The sequence below is a fragment of the Lepisma saccharinum genome, chromosome 2 (assembly GCF_977018435.1).
Source record: "Lepisma saccharinum chromosome 2, izLepSacc3.1, whole genome shotgun sequence".
Classification (NCBI taxonomy): Eukaryota; Metazoa; Arthropoda; class Insecta; order Zygentoma; family Lepismatidae; genus Lepisma; species Lepisma saccharinum.
In genome coordinates, this window is record NC_139230.1 from 39,874,257 (window position 1) to 39,893,666 (window position 19,410).

The 19,410-nt window shown below is 38.4% G+C and overlaps 1 protein-coding gene across 3 annotated transcripts in view; it reads right to left on the minus strand.

Moving 5' to 3' along the window:
* LOC145984007 (epidermal growth factor receptor kinase substrate 8-like) overlaps positions 1 to 19,410 on the minus strand; it is a 265,201-nt gene that overhangs the window by 229,767 nt on the left and 16,024 nt on the right. The window contains exon 1 of one of the 3 annotated variants that reach the window (XM_083117306.1): positions 2,076 to 2,188. The exons of 1 other annotated variant lie outside the window; for it this stretch is intronic. The gene's annotated coding sequence lies outside the window, so the exon portion shown is untranslated. Of the gene's footprint in view, positions 1 to 2,075; positions 2,189 to 19,410 lie in introns of those variants that run through there. One more of the 3 variants, XM_083117307.1, reaches the window with a different exon arrangement.

Consider the following 19,410-nt stretch of genomic DNA (forward strand, 5'->3'; position numbering starts at 1 on the left):
ATCCCAAGAGTTAGTACATAACGCAAGGAAAGAATTCGAGAATATATAAGATACATTTTCAACGTGCCTCGCAAGTTGTAAAGAAACTTTTGTCCAACTATTTTCTCAGGGTCATATCCTTTTAGTTAAACTTCTTCCCCCTCTAACTCGTCACAATAGAAAAACTTTTTCTGCCTAGTAGGTGTTACCTACAGGAACGGCATTGACAAAGAGAAAAAAAAAGAATAAAATTGACCTCTCACCCCTCCAAGACAGTCGCACCTAACAAGATAAATCCAACATATAATGACAATGTGTAACAGTGTATTTGAATTTCGATTTGCTTCTACCATGGAAGGATATTTCATATATAATTAACTGTGTACACAGCGCATATTCCATTATTTTCAATGTTTTGCTTGCTTTACGTGTAATTATTTTGTAGAATGTGTATCCACTCAACATTAGGAACCCAAAAATTCATCTTGCCCTATGGTCCGAAAATTTATTTCGGTGATATTATTTGTGTTTGCTCGTCCATTAGCTTCTCTTTCATTATTCAGCTACACACACACACACACACACACACACACACACACACACACACACACACACATATATATATATATATATATATATATATATATATATATATATAGCATTAGATTTTATAATTGCTTCTGTCCATATATTCATGCAGCATACAAAAGTGTTGCCACAAAAAGGGCAGGAGTTTGTTCAGCCGGAAAATTTTCCTTTTCAAAATACTTCGAGTATAACTTATATTTCTCATCTTTATCTGCATTTGCATATACGAATGCCAATTTCCAATGAATGGAGGCTAATACTTTAAATATTAAATATTTTCTACTAGATTTTTATGCGCTTCTCACATTGTAACAAATGACAGGTGTATGGATGTTCTTCGATGAGAGTCTGAGAGTACCCTCGGGTCCTGTATTTGATAATTCATTAATCAAATAATTTGTGGAGTGCCACAAGAATCTGCTCTCGAACCTACTTTATTTGTAGTTTTTTTATTAACGATATCATGTATAATATTACATATTTGGATATATAAGGATTCAACTTATGTATGGTTCGGATGTTTTAAAGTTACAAAATGATCTTGAGGGAGATATATTATTGTGTGAAAAAAATGGTATGCTAAATATGTACAGGGGAGATTTCACACCGAAGCTCCAAGCTGCAAGTGAAGGTGACAAGCGACACGTAGAATTCACGCCGAAGCGACACATAGAATTCACACCGAAGCGACAAGCGACACGAGCCCTTTCAGTCTAATGCAAAACATTCACTGCGCAAGCGCGAACCACGGACTGAGGCAACACAATGCACGGTATTGAGAAAACGGCCCAGTCAGTGTAGTTTTGAAAAAGATGTTCCATACTGTAATACTAATTTTGCTTTCCTGGTGGCTATTTGGAAAGCTCTTCCCAATACCTTAATGGGAAGAACGGCTGTCACCTTCGGAGCAAACATGGATTCCATTTGGACCCTGCCTTAAGCTGTCAGCCCCGACTTCCATATGTGAGCATAAAATGCACTTGAAACAATCTTTGCAGTAAATGTTTGGTTAAGTATTCTACAACACATTCCGAGCACGAACTGAGTCTTGTGTTCGAATCTCGTATGTGCAGAAAGAGTGTGTATTACCGTTTACATCATTTTCTCTTCCACATATATCTTAAAAGATCATGTGTTCGGTTTCCCATGTGCAAAATCATGCGTCATAAAAATCTACAACAATACTTTCGAGTCAAAATACTAAGCCATTACGATGTTTTAATTAATATAACTGACGCACCAACATAAACTACTGTTTTAGACGAGTAAAAGGTCTTGTGCACCATTTTCCATTCCTAATGAATGGGTCTTGCATATTCATTAGTGAGAGAAACAATGTCAGGAGAGAGAAGTAATTATGCAGGATTTCTACAAACAACTACTGTCAAAAACGCAATATTCCGTAACAAGTGTTTACTAGAGAAATGTTTAAGATAGCTAAGAAATTCAATTACGCAACTAACTGTTGTAAAAGGCACGTGTCAACTTATCATGGATTGTAGACTTACCGTTCATAAACTTCGTAATCTGACATTTTGAATTGATGTTTAGGGATGAATGTTCGAAATGGACAACCTCTGATTTTTAGGTGTGCGCTCTCGCAAGTGCAAAACCTCAAAGAAAGCAACCTCACTCCCATCGCGAACAATACACGAACATGATGTAATGGTATTGTTTCCTAAAGCTATACGATTGTCCAATGCAATTTGATTTTTGGCACGTATTTCTGAAGAGAAACACGGATATTGCTGCTCGAAAACGATTAACATATGCCTTATTGTTCCAGCATCAAAAGAAAAACTACATTATCGATTTTTTTAAGAATGATAATATCCAATATCAAGTTCCTGGTTGCGATGGTTTATTATGTTCTCCGTCGAGGAACAAAACATTCAGGTGCATTAACTCGTGCGTTAACTGGAAACAACGGAAATGAACAATGACATCAAGAATTGGGAAAAAAACTGATAGCTTGCACGAAATAGCAAAAACTAAAGCAAGATTTATTTTCTAAAAATTAAAACAGAGAGAGAGGAGAAGGAGAAAAAAGAGTAATCTGCAACTATACCATTTCCATCATCCACCTGATTTCTTTCTCATTGATAAAAAGGCGCCTGTCTGAAATGTGGCAATTGACACAGATACTTTGACTCCAACACATTAAAGTGTATGAACCTTTGGTGCATCAAAATGCACACGGAAATGCATCGAAGGCACTTTTACCAGCCACTGTTGCGTGTGGTGCAATAAAAATGCATCAAGTGAGATCAGACACTATAATTTCAAAGAAACCAAAATTACACGTTTAATTTTGTCAATTGATGTCAAAATGCATCACCCATGATTGGATGTACAGTATTTCGAGTTCTAGTTAGTTTAATTAAGAATAGACTGATTTTGAGGCTGGATTCAGGTTATCAACTACATGGAAACCAATTCATTTGTCTGACCCATAATAATAATAATAATAATATTTATTTAAGGCACGATTAAACAACCAGGTACATCACTATGTCAAAATTGGTTATACAAAAATTATAGAATTGAATACATAATTATAAAATAATACAGTGGATTCTACAGTCTTATACATCATCATATATTCAAATTGTAGGATTCAACAAGGTCAGCTACCAAACCTCTGGCCTTATGTAGACATGTAAGAATTGAGATATACCTATGGGAATATCTGGGAATTTTATAAGCTATATTATTCAAAAAATATTCAGTCAACTTGGAAAGTTAAGATCTTCTCTACAAAATTTATCCTTTTCATTTTTCTTCTTTCTTCTAACGTAAACATATTCAATGTTAACCATTCAGAGTAATGTTGGTCATAGTATTTTTTTTAAAAAAAAAACTTTGTGCATAATAACCTGATAAAAAGTTTTTGAACTGATTCAACTCTTTGAAGGTGACTGGTTGCTGTCAGAAACCATAATTCATTAGGATATTCAAGAATAGGTCGAACTATCGTTTTATACAGGAATATGATGGTATCTTCTTTTTGAAAAACTTTCCATGATAAAGTTAATGCATTTAATGATAACAGAAAAATTTAGTTTTTTTAACTATCTTACTTCATATAAATAGCACGAGTACAGGAACAACAATACAACAGTTCAAGTGTATGGAGGCTGTCAGGCTAACAGGAACTGGGCCTAACCACTGTGCAATGCTCCTCCACCGGGGATTGAACCAGGATCCCTTGATTCCACGGGGACGATGCTATAACTACGTCATCTGGGAGACCCATGTGTGTTTAGTAAAAGCCCATTTTACTTAAATAGGTGAAAGTGATATATTATCGTTTTCTCCAATTTCATCTTGGCGTGTAAGGGGTGACGTGAGAGTGCACCCAAAAGTCAACCTCGCTTCCACACCCCGGGAACTGCAGTCTTGCAGGGTGACGAGGCTCTGGCGCCTGAACCCACGGCCAGTATAATTCTCTGTGGGGTCGTGCTGACTTGCGTTTGTCATTATTTGTGCTTAGTGCCGCTTTACAGCCTTAGATTTTAACCTGGGATCGGTCGGGCTCGCTGTAGTCACGTCGTCGGTCGCGGGTGAGCGCGGCGCTCACCCTTGCTTTTCAGGCATATTTCACCGTATTTAGATTTTTTTAAATTTATTTTTTGTACTTGTAATGATGTGTTTATTATAATCCTTCTTATTCATTACATTTTTGTTTCAAAATGTTGATTTGTTTTTCACACAGCGTATAGTATACATCGTCGAAGCCAACAAATCTCAGCGTTAACAAAAAGCGCATGTTCCTCTGAGGTAGTTCCATCTGATCTCCAGAAATCTGAGATGATATAATCACTGCGACACTTTTCGAATTTTCTATTAACACGACAAGAACATAGGTACGAAAACTCACTAGAAACAGGATAGATCTATTGACTAAGTAATGTACAAATGTAAATAAAAAATATATAACGTAATCGGTTGCGTGTGAGCTCTGCCCTCACTCTGACAACACTATTTCCACAACAATGGTCTCTCTAATAATGCCGTTTACGTCATCTCATAAAAATGTGATCAGGTCGCTCGTGAAACTCTAAAAGTCAGCTAGAGAGCACCACAGGCCAATATTTTAAATACTGTTAAAATGGCACTTCATTAAAATTTAAAGCGAGAGTGGCGCTCACTCGCGACCGATCGCGGGTTAACTACGGTGTGGGGACTTTATCCTTGAAGACAGTAAGTTATAAGTTCTTGTTAAGGAATCTATGACTTTTTTAGAAATTGAGTAAGGAAGTTTTTAACAGGCATTATTTTCTTCTCTTGTTAGAGCCCTGTTCTCAGTTTTGTTTTAGTTAAGGGGCTTGTGTCAGGGAGTCGTAACGTACCCAATTTGCGTTTCACGGTACGTTCCATTTTGTAGGAGGAAGAGTATGGTTCAACTGCTGGTACCCATGTAACGTAACGAAATGCAATATCTTATAGAGTGACGTTACAAGGAACGTAACAAAATGTATTATGGTAGATATTAACGTTATAAAGGAACGGAACGAAATGAGCACATTGGAACATAACGTAATATGCAATATGGTATATACTACCGTTACAAGGATACAAGGAACGTAGTAACGAAATGCATTGTGGTATATACTAGCGTTACAAAAAAACGTAACGAAATGCAACATGGTAGTAAATAACGGTACATAGGAACGTAATGAATGCAATCCTCCGTAACGGAACGAAGTGAAAGGCAATATGGTTAATTAACGTTACATAGGAATGTAACAAAATGTAAACCACTGTAGCGGAACGGAACAAAATGCAGTTGGGTACATACCATCTGCATAAGGAACGTAAATAAATTCAGTATGGTAGATGTTAACGTTACAAGGAAAGAACAATTCACAAATGTTAGGTAGTAACGTTATAGGCGCGTGACGAATATAATCTATTTAACATCAAGGAAGAAAAAGGAATAGCCCAAGTCTCTTACCTTTCAGTATATCGTATGGGATTAATGTGTAATAGCCGTTAAAAATATGGTTGTTTGTAAAAAAATGAATTTCAACCAGGGTTGATAAAGGGTCAGGAATTTTAAATCAATTCAATTCCGGTTCAGCAGGGAATATTAGCAAGCATAAATGGATCTGGACCGTAAAGAGCCTTTTTATGTTTAAAATATTTCAATTCGTTCCAGGAACCTTTTCTCCGGATCAATTGAAATACGGCACAGGGACCTTCTTTCCGGATCAATTTAAAGACTGTCTAAGTTCCATATTGAAATGAAAGAATACGCAACTTGGACCGAATTAAAACTGTGCGATAAAGAAGGTTCCGGTGTTGTTGCGGAACCCAATAGAACCCATTAGAATTTATGGGTTCGTGGACGTTTAACAATCCTGATTTGAAAATTACATTTTTGGCTCGAAATTGAATACAGCTTCCAACTAGTGTAGAAATGAGTAGTCATAGACGTGCGCACGGGGTGCAAAGGGGGGGGGCACATGCCCCACCCCCTAATCATTGACGTCTGCCGATATTTTCGACGCAGGGACAAGCAAGGTATTTTTCCATGGGGCATATTAACCAGATAATAGTGTTGCCCCCTCAAGAAACACCACTTGAATTCGAAATTATCGCATTCCTGCATTCCCATTATAATAATTAATGTACATTACTATGACTGGGATCAAATTATACGCGTGAAATATATACTTTTAGCTGACATTCGTTTTCTAAAGGGGAGATGTGGCCATCCTCGCCCCCTTTCAGATTTCCATGCTCCTATATTATTATACTTTAATCCAGAAATTTAGGGTTGAGGAATCTTATCACCGGTTATTAAACGATATTATGCTCTTGAAGAAAATTAAGTATTTTCAAGCAGATGAAAGTTCACAAAGCAACAACGGCGGAAGAAGGTGCAGTGGCGCAACCACAGGGTGCAGGGGAGATTAGCTCTCAAACTTGTACGGAAATCAATTCTAGGGGGTTAGGGGGCAAACATTGAACTATAGAAAGAAAGGTTACAGAATCTAAGAGTAGCAAGACAAAAGGGTACTGAAGATGGATTTAGTTTTCACGTCTGTCGTGCACTATTTCTTCCAGACGGTCAAGAGCACCTGCAAGGAGGCACAGAGGAGCAATTGCCCCCTCTTGATTTCTATCTTTATACAAATATAAATAAAGTTATATAAACTTGGACAGTTGCTGCTGCTTACGGTGTACGTTTTGCCCGTGTAAGGTAATATATAGATGTATTATTAATTTTTGAAACCCCACCGTTCATTTATAAACACACTGTATATGAGTCATTGTGAATTCGAGTCAATTAAAACATTTTGCGTTGTTGGGAGATTATCTATTAGGATAAAATTTGGACATAATGAATCTAAGTAGAGAAAAATCCAACTTGTATATCAAAATTGCCATGTCCAACTGATCTCCGAAAGTAGTGTTTAGCACGTCACATTTCAAGTATATTGTAATAATCTTCAATTAGGCCAAACGTTAACGAACAAAACAACATTTATTTAACTTATAACTTCATGTTATATAAACTACATGAAATACATTTAACAAAGACAAAAGACAAAATACAATCTCTCTCCAATTCGACTTGTTCACAGTATCTCTTCTAAAATTTTTATCTTTTTCTTAACTTCCATCATATATGATTGATTGATTTGAGTCCACTTTATGCACAGTTAGGCTAATCAGGACTGGACCTACAGTTTAAAGTGAAATCCCAATCACTTGTGCCTCCACCGGGTATCTAACCCGGGACCCCTTCATTACAAGGCGATGACGCTACCACTGCGCCATCGGGGAGGCCATTTCAAGTATAGTCCATGATTGTATCTAGTAGTATATGAACGAGATGTGTCCCTCCATTCAAACAATACGTGGCTTGTCCCTATAAGTGTGTCACTTATAAATTAAGTTTCCGAAAGCAGGTATTATGCATGAACAGAACAAAATATACTCGTGAGAAATTACAAAAATTATAAGTAAGTTCGTGGCGGGAGTTATTGACGGTTTTCCCCACAACCTATCCGCTTTAGGTTCCGGGTTCGAGTCCTGGTCTGTAAATATCTTTTTTAGGTGTCTCTTCATTAATTTAATCTAATTATCATCCATCTTCATAGTTTCGATTAATTATAAAAGTCACATAAAAGCGAAGCAAAATAAGAACAAATAAAAATAATTGCAAAATGATTACAATGTCAGAAGTACATTTGAAAAATAAAATGCGGACAGGAGATTCATTTTCAAACAGGTATTTGGGTAGAATTGTGTAGACAGACAGCATGCTCCCGAAAGTTGCCATTCCACGTGTAGCATGACCTTCGATACTGGGGTTGTGCTTTTTCAGGAAAGTTTGCTCGACGCTCCTCAAGCGTCTTATCAAGAATGCCTCGGTGTTTGCAGCATTACTAACTTATTTTCCGTCGGGAAAATCTTTTTTCTCCTATTTAATCTGCGGTTGACTCTACAATACAGCATATTAATCAAGATACAACAACTGAATTACGGCGAAGTAGGTTAGAAACCCTGCGTGCTCAAGAGCAGCTTCGATAAGGCACCTGAATTGTTTCGAGCTGAAGCAGGAAATGGGCGATGTTTATTCCCCAAGGCCATTCTGTAAAACTAATGCCACAAGAAGTTTTCTGTGTGGATTTGTGAGCATGAAATTGTAGGTTAATGATAGTACTACAAGACGTCAAGTGGATTTATTTTTCTGTTTCGTTATTTTATATAGCTTTCCTACCTATATAGTTTGAATAACTAATTAATCATTTCATAAGCAGACAAACACGAAGAAGCCGATCCCGTGGCAAATTGGTTAGCGTAATAAACTGCGAAGTCTAATGTCGGATTAGATTGATTGATTTAGTTTATTTTACTTCGCGTTTTGTGCCTCTAGGCTAATTTGCGAAGATGGGGATGAGTGATGAAATGATGAAATTGATGAATGGACATTCACAAACAACCAAGCCCGACCGGGATTCGAACCCGGGAGATGTCGGATTAGAGCCTGGACTAGAAAATATGGATGGGTTGGGTCATTGTCTTTATACCACTTCCATCACCTATCACATCCTTTATCATCGCGATTAACCGAAAGTGGTAGACGCGAAATAAAAATAGAACCTTTGCATGGAAGTCCGAAAGAGAGGCAAGGAGGGGGGGTGCACGACCCACCTGGAAAATGAAAGTCAACCAAAAATTATATATATATCTCACACAATTCCATTTCAGCTGCAATAATATATGTTAATTATTGCATGAACATAACTAGCTAACTAACTAACTAACTCTCTAGCCTTCTTAAACCCGAAGGTTCATGGCTGCAGAACACAGGCCTTCCATCTGTCCCTATCCTGAGCAAGATCTATATACTCTTTTCCATCCCTACCGATTTCCTTTAGGTCTATCTCAACGTTGTCCCTCCATCTTCGTCTTAACCTTCCTAAAGGTCTCTTACCATCAGGTTTCCCAACAAGAATCCTATAAACTCCTCTTTCCTCTCCCATCCGTGCCACATGGCCTGCCCACCTAAGTCTTCTTGATTTATTTATTCTAATTATCTCCTCATCCCTTTTAGGTCCAAATATTTTCCTAAGGATCTTATTTTCAAATAAGATGAATATGATAACTTCAAATTAAAGCAATGTTTTTTGAGGAGACAACACTGTTATGCACCTTGTTTGCCTCCCTCCCCCCGGAAAAACTACCTTGCTTGCCCCTCTTTGGAAAAAATCCTGCAGACGTCCATGAACCTTTAGTATCGACTTCGGACTATAAAGCATTGATTCTTCAATGTATAGAGCGGCAATATACCGCGACAGCCTCTTACAGAGTATTTGCCAGGAAATATCAACACGAGAACAGGGATAGGAATTCCTCTTATTTTAGATTTTCTCAAACTAATTTCAAGTATCTGGTGAAAATTCTTTCTATTTAGTATGCAAATAAAGGTTTTAAATTTGAATGGGCGTATTAATTTTCTGGGTTTTTCCAGAGACGATATGAAGCACTGCGGATACGAAGGGCGAACTCAACAAAGTGCATTGTGAGGGAAATGCGTTTCAAGTTGTCAGGCACAATTCGAGCTCCACAAAAACTTGGTAACTGTAGATCGGAATGTTTCATGCGTGATTTTCAAAGATTTTATGGAGTTTGCACTGTGCCTGGCAACTTGAAACGCATTTCCATCACAATGTACTTTGTTGAGTTCGCCCTTCGTATCCGCAATGCCTCATATTTTCAATTACTTTGAAGCATTTTGGACCATTTTTTATTTTTATAAGCAACTGCATTAATTGATAGAATGATCTTAAACATGAAACTAATTGTTTTTTCCAATGATTGACTGTTTTCTTTGCCTTTCATTACGCTAGGTCACTCAGCCGCTATCTTTGTTGTGAGCCTAGATTAAGTGTGATTGGAGCTTATCCTATATGCTTTCTTCATACAACATGGCTGTCGGCTACATGTTTGACATCTTAACACAACTTCTTTGAAACATCGCTCATGAAATGTATTTCACCTATCGTCCTACGGGAATCAGAGGAACGTAACTACAAAAATTCTGTTTTCAGTTTCGTTAAAAAAAAATCCTCTGAAGAGTATTTGGAGAAAATCGACATTTTCCACTTCTAATTCTTATCTGTAAGGCGGAGTCACGTTTAAGAGTCATATTCCTAAGAATACATTATTTCCTCTCCTATTAATTTGATAAATTAGAGTTAAGTCGCTCTGGTTCTCACACACGCTATCAGCCCCTATTTTCCAAAATTTGGCACGTTAGGTATTACGCCAGATGTGTCATTTGGGTATGATGCATTTTTGTTATATGCCTGTGGAGATTCGAACAGTGTTCTCGGCTTGCGAGCCAGGTTATATCGGCGTCAGCGTCCAACGTTTGGAGCGCATACATTGCTCTAAGCAGGATGCTCTCTACCTTATGATGGGACACTTTTTTACCCATGAAAGTTATTGTCCGTGGCCTGCAAGCAAAGTTCTTGCAACAAACTGCCTCGAGAGAATTATGCGTAGGCTATGTGTGACTTTTCTGTTTCTCAGACCACGTGTGACTACCTACAAATTATGTGAAACAATAACATAAACAACTTCCCATGTGAGTATGAGAAAACACTTGCATTCTAGCCGGGTTCGATTCCTGTGATTCGAATTCCACTTTGAACTGTAGGCCCACTCCCAATTAGCCTATCTGTGCATACAAGTGAACTTAAAACAAGACAAACTTTCATTCTAACCTCAGTCACTTATGGGAGCTGCTTAGAAGTAGTAGTGTTGACTGCCATGACTAAAATTTCTGGATCCAAGTTCACTTCCTCTCAACGATTTTATTTGTTGTTTTAAGTCCCCTTTATGCACAGTAAGGCTAATCGGGACTGGACCTACAATTTAAAGTGGGATCCGAACCACTTGTGCCTCCACCGGGTATCGAACCCGGGACCCCTCTCTCGACGATTTGACTGAGTCTGCACTCCTGCGCTACACTCCGCTGTCTATGCAATGTAGTTTTAAAAGTTGTTAACTGAGGTATCCTAGTCACTAATTCCACCGCTGCCACCAGTTAGTCAAGGTATGACTCATCATCAGCCAGGCTCGGGCGAAATGCAACTCATTAAACCGTCGCGGACGAACTGTGGCATTTTTCTAGGAATTTCGCTTTCGGACCAAACGCTACTGAACGTACAGCAGTCCCAGTGCCTGCTCCAAGTTGCACTGCTGCTTTCGGAGCCCTTGGTTTGGGAAGGGGATGGGGGTGAGGAAAGGGTCTTTATTTTTCATACTGAAGCTCGTTCATTTCGTTCTCCTATTTCTCTTGGTTGAATTTTCTGAGATACGGAATCTACCTCATTTTCCTTTTCATTTTGTTTTATTGCGTCACCCACGGTACTCTTACATGTACTTAACATTTTTAATTTCCCTGTACCTGCACCCTTTGGTTAGGTAAAAATAAATAGCTGCAGTTCGTCAAATGTTGTATTTTTGTTTTTGTTACCCATTTTTCTCGTACTTCAGTCAAGGGCAATGGAGCTACTGGTAACAGACGTAGTTAGGAAATAGCATGAATTGTTTCTTCCCCGCACTGTAGTTGACCGATAAAAGAACTATGTAAAGTCTCGTTTCTATTACCACAAATTTTACCGCGCAACATGACACGCGGCATGCGACGCTGCATGTGCCAAGCATTTGTTGAAATGGAAACTGTCTGCAACATGCCGCGGCGCAAGTGCCGGGGACAAAATTGCCCCAAACGATTAAGACGCACAACGTGCGCGGCGGACAATGGAAACAGCCTGCAGCAAGTTCCTGGGGCATACGAACTAGAGTAGAAACAGACGACGCGACTACAATCTGTGGTCCAACAAGATTTAATAACAATGCAAAATCACTTGCAGTCATTCTTACAAAGTTTTCGTATCCACTTTGAAGACGTAAGTCTCTCATCAACGAGTTAATTTTTTGCTAGAAAACTTCTAATCCACCATCTAGGTTGTTTTCGCCTCTTTTTTTAGAAATTCATGATACGCGCCTGCCATAACCAACAAACCCGCCATAGCTTTATTGTTCATCTTTACCCAAGTTAAATCACCACCAAATTATTACAATACAAGAGAAGGAACACTGACTACTCTAAAGCACTGCACAACGCTACACTGCGATCCTGCACTCCAGTGTTGTTGCGGACGTATTTTGAAGAAGTAGTTTTGAATTGGAAGCAGTACGAGTACACTAAATGACGCGCAACATGCGCCGGCACATGTTGCACGTCATGAGTCTGGAACTTGTCTGAATGGAAACGTAGCTTAACAGAAACAGAAGGCTTTCACGATTTGTCTGAATATTAAAGTGATCTCTTCTTTCACACCAAAACATAAATAACTATTCTCAGATTTGAAACCGTAACAGGGGTGTAAGGGGTGACCTTCCACGTAGTACACCCAATCGTCAACTTCATTCCACGTAGTACACCCTGGACTGCTCTTTGCAGACTAACGAGGCTCTGGCGACTGACCCTATGGCCAGTATAATTCTGTGTGTTCTGTTTTTTGTCATGTGTGCTGAGTGTCCCTTTAGAGCCTCAGCTTTTAACCTAAGTCAGAATATTTTAATATTTCAGTTATTCGATATTACAGTTACGTTATTTGTTATGGTAAGGGGCTGGACCCCGTATAACGTGGCGGTTGCAAAATAGCCTAAGTGCTGACGCACCCAAAATTAAAAAAGAAAAAAATGTAACAGGGAATATAGCTTTAATAAATGCCTATAAATATTTCACTATCGTTTATATTTATGTACATGTTGTTAATTTCGAAATATTGGGAAGAAATGCAGCAAAATGCTACATATTCGATTACTAATTTGAGCCACTATACATGTTATGTTTTTATTTCATGAACAATGCGACACCACAGGTCCCGAGTTCAGATCCCAGCCTGTGTATTGTTTTCATTATTTTCTTCGTGATGTCCTTTCATCAATTTTGTCATTGCATCACCCATCCTCGTCTTCGCGATTAGCCAAAAGTGGCAGAAAACCAAAGTTAAATATAACAAATCAAATCAAACATTACTTGCAAGACAAGAATGGATAGGTTATTTTGAAGCTTCTGTTATTAAAAGCAAATTGTGTGTAGCTTTCCTAGACAGAAGTTTCAAACACAGAAAGTGATTGATTGGATAAGGGCTGTGGATTCCTACTCGAGCAGAAAATATATATGTTTCAATTTATTACTTACAACAATAGCAAACTGATTTCCCGCTAAATCAAAGAAAACTTGCATTCACAGTTACAAATTGACGTGTTGAATGACCTTAACTACAGATTTCTCTCACTCCAATTCTGATTAATCGAACAGCACACCACAACGTGGGTCATTAAATATTTCCAACTTACTCTCGAGTTCCTCAACTAAAAATAAATTGACTGCGAGACAAAAACTCCTCTCCGATAACACATTATATGCAGAGTATACGTAAGTTGAAATTCCATCATAATAATTTGAATTCTTCAAGTAGTAGCTACAAATATAATTTTTCATGCATATTTTCTTAGCAGAATATGAAGTTTCTCACTTCAGAAGGATAACATATACACAGTATTTCACAAGCGTTTTTAGTTCGAGCTAGTCGTAGGCCTAATATGAATATAAACGTGACTTCATTACTTACTTTAAAAAAGTGCCAGGCAATCAAAATTCGAGGGTATGCCTGAAATTATTTGTAGTATCTCATGTGTCAAGGGGGCTTTATAAGTAGTAGTAGTAGAAACGTAATTATACTGCATGTTGCAACTGAAACCGTAGCCTCGAAGACCGAAGTCGTTGAGTGGTCCACTCATACACTCGGTACCAAACATTCCAAGTTCGAGTAGACACCTGGGCATGGCTGTTTTTTTTTTTGTAAGCATCCCTTCATAGATTTAATATGATCATCATTCATCTTCATCGTCGCGATTATCTACAAGTGGCAGAAAAGCGATATAAAACAAGAATAATACAAAAGTATAACAAACAAAAGAGGATAAAAGGATGAACTGAGTTAATGATAGGAAGTTTTATGAAATTACTGTTTCTTGAAGAATCCTGTCCTTTGTTACGATTGTATTTCGCAGTCACACGTTGCTCAATGTTCACGTCGACTGTCGTCCTTACGTACTTGAAAATTACTTTCATGTCTGCCTATGCTCTTCTTTCAAACGTGGTAGGTGGGCGCTCTGTCTGTTTCTACACCAAAAAGTTTAATGAACCTCCTGTCCAAGAAGACAAGAATTACTGAAAGTAATTTTCAAAATTGTAAGCGGATGAGGGCCCTTGTAAATGATAAAATATACTGTCCTTTTATTCGCTTAGTTTTGAGGATCACTTCCCATACAATTCTTGCCTTCTTGAGAGTCCAATGGCCCTGTCTAGCCACAAACCAGTTGCACAAACGCGGTTTCGTTTGTTTCGTACAACAATTCCATCTAACGTTTCGTTTCTACGTAGTTTCTACTTGCTAAAAGTGCCTTTCATATCGCCCCAGGGCGTTGTCTACTCGGCTGCTTCGTGACCGAAGGTCACGTGTACAAAGTTTGAGGATTCACATTTTCCGATTTTGCGTGGTGCTGCTGCTGCTACGAGCGAACACAAGGGAAAAAACCTTGGACGAAAAGTCCGCGCACAGCTCTTCTACTCTTCAGCTCGGCCCATAAGGAAGAACGGTCAACTCTCCCCCTCCCCTCCACGTGGTAGTACAGTGCACAGGAGTTGCGGGTCTGCACAGGTTTCTTTCCTTGTGGTTCAGTTCGTCTTATCAAGGTCGTGCAGCAAATAATTATTTTTCGTCTTCCGATAGGAAAAAGCTTGCCTCTCGCTTACGTGGATGAACGCGTAGCACAGATGATTCCTTGGTTGGTCCTTTATGTTTCGTCCTTCAGCAATTTAATCTAAGCATGAATCATTCTCATCGCCAAACATACTGTATTTTTTAATTGATGTAACACATGTAAACTGAAAGAGAGAGACAGAGAGAGAGAGAGAGAGAGAGAGAGAGAAAGATATACATAAACGTTTTCTTACAACAAACGTTTGTTTTCTATCGTATAAAGTGAACGCACATGTTAAAATTCATCTTGCATACATAATCAAATTAGAACAAATCCACGTAAAGTGATTTAGTATGCAGAAAATAAATATATTTGTGATAAATACATAGTTAATCAGTAAATTCCAATAACCAGAACTTCTGTCACGCTGAATCTTGTTTACGGATGTTTTCAAACGTTTTGTTTTACAATTTCATTTTTTCACTGACATCCAAAACGAAAATACGTATTATAATTTAATGACTTTCAAAATGTCAAATGCTGTAATGTTAGTATGCTGCCGATCATAATTGTGAGGCTTCTTCGAAAACGCCTTCGATAACGGTATTTACTATTCGTAACGGATATGTGTATCACTTTTTTGAAACAGACTTTTGTGAAGGGAAAGAACTGTAACGTTACAAAAGTAACGAGCACAATTATACGAGAGACCTATGTTATTCTCTCCGGAACACGGCATCGGACACGTTATTGCACATCGGAACGTCTGTATGATACCAGCTATAAATAACGTTGTTGCTTTGAAGCAAAGAGTGTAACGTTTTTACAGTCGTGACCTCAATTAAGTTACTGGTTAATTGTAGCGTTACTATCACTTTCCACACACACTAAAGTTACTAGTCAATCGTGACGAACTTGTTTCTTACCCTGTAACGTTACTGGTTGCCGGCAATGGATGGAACGTTAAAGCGTCACCTAACGACCTACTGATTTACAGATCAGTTATGGTTCGGTACCGTTATGCACACCTGTAACGTAATGTTCATATACCTGAGGTAACGTTTCTGTTCACGAAAAAAGTTATTCAGTTTCTGGTTGTAACGTAACGGAAACCGTAATTGAAAATACCGTTCCATTTCGTTACGTTACGACTCCCTGGCTTGTGTGACCGACAGAACACGTGCTGATATGCCCTTAATATAAAAATCAATCAATCCAATTTCAACATTATTTAACCGCAGTACAAAAATAGAACCGAGTGTTATTTCTGGGGTTTTTAAATAAGGAAGAACGTTGGACGTAGTGTTGCTCACGGGACGGGACATGTCCCGTCTCGTCTCGTTTTCGAGACGAGACACGAGACGGGACAAGCCTTTTGAAATTCGAGACGGGACGAGACGGAATGCCTTTCTCGTCTCGTTTTCGAGACGAGACACGAGACGGGACGGGACGGCTTTTGAAAAGTCTCGTCTCGTCTCGAATGTCTCGAAAAAATAAAAGCAAAATATTTAATCAGTTGCAAATACTTGTTTGCTTGGAATAAATTATTTCAATTAGAAACGTTGATAAGCGTGTATTAAGTCAAAAGAAGACTATTCTAGAGGGAGTTATGAATGAATACCTAAACTTATTTTCAATACTCTTTCCAAACACAGCATTACTTCCCATTTTTGTTTTTCAATTCATTCCAGGTTAATAACTTTATGTTACGATAGTACTCCAGATACTAATACAATTCTGAATAACGTCAAGTAAAAGGGCAGGTAGAGAAGGTGGAAGGAGGGGCCAAAAGATCGTGGAATGTCTGCGTCCGAGGTTTATCTTGTAAAAATAGTCTCAGCTCTATAGGTTGGAAAGATAAACGGACCGACGGATATGGTTTATTATTATTATTTAATTTTTACATCAAAGGGTGTACAGAAGTGAATGTTATTAGGAAGTAGGAAAAACATTGTCGGAAACATGGCAGTACAAATTGATAAGCAGTTGTTGGGAAAGTTATTAAGGAGTCCAAGATATTAGCAAGACTAAGAGAAGGAGATAATTAGGGACAAATAATCTTTCATTATCCCACTCCGAACAGCTGAGAGCTAAAGAGATGGAAAGAAGTAATTTGGTGATTTTAGTGTTTACAGGAAACCACGACAAGATTTTACCACATGATTATTTGCACGGGTTGCGAAATTATTAGAATGTTATGAAAATTTCGGATATGTCTTTGTTGAGAAAATTCTTGTTGTTTCCCTCAGGCATTCTACAGGTGGTTGGATTCGATTTTTTTACGTCCGTTTGAAGATTATTTCCAATGCTTTTATTTTATTTATTAATTTCTTATTTAAGGAGAATACTATTCCTTGGATTGTAATAACGAAATACTGAGGCTGATATAGAATATATTTCAAATGAAGGAAGTGCACTAAGTTCTGTATAATCTTCGTAGAAGGAAATTTTGTTCTATGAGGGGACTTCCCGATGGTACAGTGGTAGCGTCGTCGCCTTGTAATCAAGGGGTCCCGGGTTCGATACCCGGTGAAGGCACATTGTGATTTGAATCCCACTTTAAACAGTGGGTCCAGTCCTGATTAGCCTTTCTGTAAATCAGATGAAGGAATGTTGTAGCTGTTCTTTTTATTCTGTAAATTTAGCCTTCAAGTTTATGAGCAAAATACATGTAGTATCTACTGTCTACATTTTCACTCGTTACTAAACACATTTCACAAAGTAGTTTTATCGAACTTCAGAGGGAAGCTGACAGCAATGTCAGGGTGGCGGGAGCTTGTTTACGACCAGGGTGTATTCCGATACTATTTTTCAGCCGTTCCGCACTGACAGAGGTTTCGCTTTGAACAATGGACACCTTTGCTTCAAGGGGCAAACACCAAACATAGGGCGAGGTTGACCTGCAGTAGCGGGTACGTGCCATAAATTCAGGCCTAAAGTAGGAATGAAAGTTGATGCAATAAAAATTCTGTAATTTGGTTTGCTTGCTGACAGAAAGTTTTGCAGGAAAAGCTGAAAAGGAAAACGGCAGACTTTGAATGGAAGAGGGACAGTGAACACAAGTTCTTTGTATTATTCGCCGACACACAAGCTTCCATTTAGAAGGTGAGGCTATCAGCAGCGAAGTTATTAGAGGGTTGGAAGCAGTGACGACGCCAGAGGGGAGCAGGGGGACGCCCCATGTCAGACACTTCGCCCCCCGCCCCCGCCCGGCCCCCCAACTGAAGTTAATTAAATATCGAATAACAAGAGAGTTCACCTTTTCAAAGTGGTGTATTCTGCATCATATCACTTTCCTGCTTATAATACCAACTTGATTAACAAATATTAATTTGTTTCGTCCAAGATTCGAGCGCCGACCTGGGCATAGGTGATTTCTCATTCATTTATGTCCTGTAATAGCCAAGATTAACCTAAGTTTTAACCAGTCTTACGAACTGGGAAAAAGTGTTGAATGTGGATGGTTTTAAAACATCACGAATATTTTCAGGACCACAAGACATCATCTGTAGTACGCGCAAGTTATTGTAATCGTGGTCGTTAGTGACAACGCTAATTATTAAAAGACATTCAAAGTTGATTCAAGATTTGGTTGGTTGGTTGATTTGGTGTTTTAAGTCCACTTTATGCACAGTATGGCTAATCGGGACTGGACCTACAGTTTAAAGTGCCTCCACTGGGTATCGAACCCAGGACCAAAGGTGATCGAAGAAAACCCGACACTACATGTCTGTTGTTGTGGATTCATCGCGGTTTCTTACTATTCAGGGACTTGAATTTCGAGATGATGAGTCTGAGGAAACCTTAACAAAGGGAATTTCTTCGATACTCTTGAAGCTAATAAGGGGATATTATTTGGAAATGTATTGAACGTGAACCTTAAAATGCAAATTACACAAAATTCGATTCAAAACATATCGCGGGCAGGTAAAAGAACGCTTATTAGGATTTGCCACTCTTCAATCATTAGATGCAGGTTCGCTCTTTCTCGTACATATCAAAATCGAAAAACTTCTTCCCGCGAACTCCATAGGTGCCTGTAATTGTGCAGCACAGACATACGTTGGAGTGGTAGAGTAAGAGTAAGTAATGCCAGGGTCCGAATATTTCTTGAATTATGAGATAACTGTAACCTTTGTCTGATCTTTTATCCTGTGATAACATTTCTCTGAAAGGTGAAACACAATTTTTGCTCAAAACTCTTCAGCGTTACGAAGATGGTTGTCCTTAAAATCTTTGAAAGAGCTTGCTCGAAACAGGATGCTGGATGCAAACTGCCTCCCTCATTTGGCTGTTCTTGCCATTGAGAAGAAATGTCAAGTCCTGGACGTGACAAAGGTGGCAATGTGTTCTCCAAAGCACACAGAGCAGAATTCTCCTACAGGAGAATTGCACTTCACTAAGTGCCTCACATTGTTTCTAATACTTAAGAAGATTCATTTCTTCCAACGTCACGTATATTTTGCAAGAAAATTAAACTCTTCGAAGCATTATTTTCATCATTTATATTATTATCTTATAACTTAAATATTT